Raw genomic sequence first — 3,798 nt, 5'->3', positions numbered from 1 at the left:
GGAGGAGGTGGAGGAGGAGGTGGAGGAGGAGGTGGAGGAGAAGAAGAAATTGGTTCTCCCTTTTTGGAAGTCTTCAAGTGGTAGCTGGATGGTCACTTATAGGGTATGTTATCATGAGGATTCCTTTGGAATATGAATTGGACTACATGATTACTGGAGTCCTTTTTAATTCTTAAATTTTGTGCTGTTAAGAAAATGCTAGGCTGTCTTTGATGAGTTTAAGCCATGTGGACCAGATGACTTACATCTCAGGGTAACAACTGACATTTTCAGGTTATTTAAAGAACTGGCAGATGTGATTGATTCAGTATTTCCAGTGATCTTGCAAAGATCATGGAAAACTTGAAGAGTAATACCCAAAAGGATAAGCAAAAATGTGAATCCTTGGAAAAGGAAAAGGAAAGCGTGATCACATGGATTTATCAAAAGTAGTAACCTATTTTGATTTATTGGATTGGTAAATCAGGAGAATGTCTAATTTATCTAGCCCTTAGGATAAGAGATTTAGGACTAGAAGGGACCTTAGAGGTTATCTATTCCATATTTTTGTATTAAAAGGGTCCGGCCCAATATTCATATCAAAGTCATGTTTACAAAAATGTGACTAATTAAGGAAAGTGCAGATGATTCTACTTCTTTCTCTCCTTTCAAACAGTCTGAAGGTATCATTTTTTAATATATCACATTACCAGGAATGTGAGGAGCTGAGGACACAGCTACAACATTTCCAAAAGAATCAGAGCAGGGACAACTCATGGTACAACTACTTCTATTAAAGTTTTGTTTTGGACCTGGCCCTATAGCAAAATACAGCTACTGGACAACTAAATCTCTCTCTATATGTTCCTGAAGCAAGAAGAAAATCTTTTTAAGTTTTCTGAGAATTTGGTTTCACTACTAGTAAAACAGGGGACTAGACAGAGAAAAAGAAAAAGAAAATTATAAGGAATTATAAAATTCAAAGCTTAGGTACAATTTGTGTGGGTCTATAAGGGTTTTCATCCAGGGCTCTGACACAAATAGCACTTGGACTACTTTAATAGCTTAGGAATTTAACAATTAGAAGAATAATTGGTAATAATAATATATCAAATATTATATAATAAGTAATAATTACTACCATCATCTCAGTTGAGTTCCTCCTGCCATACCTGCCCACACTTCCCCCTCCCTAAGTCCCTCCCATGGCAGATTGCATAGCATCTCTACTAAGTGAACTAAGAACATATTTCAAGCTACTTTCCCTTGACTTGATATTTGCCATTTGCTCTGGGTACAAAATTGCTAGGTACAGCTCTTATGCTTCTGAGAAAGAGAAAGAGAGTCATGGTGTAAAGGAGTGACAGTTCACTTATCTGGGGGCATGTCTACCTCTGAGAAAAACAGTTGCTGAGTTATGTCTTCCTTGACACTTCATTTCACCAAGACCTAGTTTTACTCAGAATTCTAAGACAAATGGTTATTGAAATTAAGTTTGCTTCAGAGTTCTGAGATAGCAATTGTTCATTTTTAATGTGACAAGCTATAAAATACTATAATGAATGGAAAGTACAGTGTGCTTAAGAAATCTGTATTTGAAAAATCAGAGAATTGGAGAACATTTAGGTTAATAACTAGGGAAATATAGATGCCAGAACTATTCTATGGTAATGGAATATAGCTAACTAATTCAATCAGAGACAGAAAAGAGAATTTGATTGCTAATCATAAGGTAAGCAGAAGAATAGCCTGAAAGCTAAGATTTATGCCAATTTTAGAATTTTATATTAATGTTAACTAAAAGGATAAAGATGATTCTACCACATCTGTCCTTTATTCCACTTTAAAAAAAAATTTAGGTTTGAGTTCTACACCTCTCAGTGTTGAAGCCTCACTTACAGTTCATTATCGGAGTTCAAACATCTGCTCCAAATTCATTTATATTCCTCAGTTAATTCTTCTAGATTCTTAGCTCTGGGTAGACTGATTCAATCCTGCCAATTCAGCAGGTCTATTAGTTTGGCCAAGATGTCATATCCATAAGCACAGCATGGATTACCTCAATTTAACTGTGGAAGCATCTTATCACAGAAACTAAATTCCACTTAATGAACGTTCCAAACAAAGAAAGAAGACACTGAAGTTTATAGTTCCAGAATTGTGAGTTACCCCAAATACAGTATTTGGGTTTTTCATACTCATGTTCTCCTTTCCAGATTTCTGTATGTGCACATGATCCCTCACAGACACCGAGTTCATTGGTGAGAAAGTGTGACCCAGGGTTACCTGTAGACTTTGATACATTTATCATCCCTGCATTTGCTTTAATTTATGATCTCTGTGTTATTACTTCTTTTGCTTTATTGTTAAATAAATGGTTATGTTTAAGACATAAATGTATTGTCATTGTAAGTGGCTGATTTTATGTAAATGGAAGCATACAGTTGATGTTTGAAAAGTAAAGTGGTGAGTAGAGAGGGTGTACTCCCCACAATAGGGTTACCCGTAGTAGCCTGAGAAAGTTTGAGTGTAACCACATGGTGGTGTTCATTCTCTGAGACACTAGACCTGTCAGTGTGAGGGCAAGTTGGAGCAAGTCAACTTGGGGGGGGGAAGGGAAAGAGAGAGAGAGAGAGAGAGAAAGAGAGAGAGAGAGAGAGAGAAGAGACAGAGACACAGAGAGACACAGAAACAGAGAGAATCCATACAATTTCATGAGAGGTACAAGGTGCTACATAGTGAGTGGGCTATCCCAGCATGTGTTACAAAACATGTGTACTTAGATTGCGATTGATCTATGCCAATCTTGGAATTACATATTAATGTTAGTGATGAGGATGATTCCACCACATCTGTCCTCTCTTCCTCTTTCTGCAGCTTTTAGGTTTGAGTTCTATACTTTTTTTTAAGCAATTGGGGTTAAGTAACTTGCTCAAGGTTTCACGGCCAGTTATTTTGTGTGGGTGTTAAGTGTCTGAGGCCAGAACCAGAACCAATCCTGGGTCTCCCGACTTGGGCCGGCGCTCTTACTCACTGCGCCACCTGGCCACCCTGAGTTCTACACTTTTCAATGCTGAAGCATTAGTTACAGTTCATTATGGGAGTTCAAACATCTGCTCCAATTTCACTTATATTCCTCAGGAATTTCTTCTAGAATCTTGGTTCTAGGTAGACTGATCCAATCCTTCCAGTTTTGCCATTTTGACTATCCCTGGTCCAGGTGTGAATTGAACTCCAACTGTCCCTTTTAGCTCCATACTTCACCTTATTTGATTCTGCAATTAGGTAGTGCAGTGGATAGAACACTGACCTGAGTCAGTGGACCTGTTTCTTTGTCCAGTCTCTCAAGAACAGGGCTTATGGAAGACAAGATTAACATTTTCCTCCTACTGGGTATTGCTACTCTACCCAGCCAGATCAGACTTCTAAATTCTAAGCTAAGGTGAAACTCCCTTTGTCTCAGGCTTGGGTGGAGGATACAGATAACTTAGAAGTAAATGACATAATCAAAATTCATTAGAGTAGGTAATTACGATATTGTAATATTCATTGTAATATTGTAATATTCATCCTCTCATTTATTGTTAAACAATCAGAGTTGATTGCACCCCTCAGGAATACCCCTTTTCCAAGGGCATATCAGCCATGAGCCTACTACCATGATTGTCTTTGGCATTTGAGTATGTCACTGATCTTTTATTTAAAATGTTGACATTATTAATAAAATGACAAATTAGCCAACAGATTCATGAAATGTTAGAGCTTAGAGACATCTGGTCCAAATTCCTTACTTTAAAGACATTGAGGCCCAGAGTATTG

Source organism: Petaurus breviceps, unplaced genomic scaffold (genome assembly GCF_028583685.1).
Source record: "Petaurus breviceps papuanus isolate PSGF00001 unplaced genomic scaffold, PetGlider_PUasm1.0 179, whole genome shotgun sequence".
NCBI classification, from domain to species: Eukaryota; Metazoa; Chordata; class Mammalia; order Diprotodontia; family Petauridae; genus Petaurus; species Petaurus breviceps.
Note: the sequence above shows the minus strand (reverse complement) of the source record.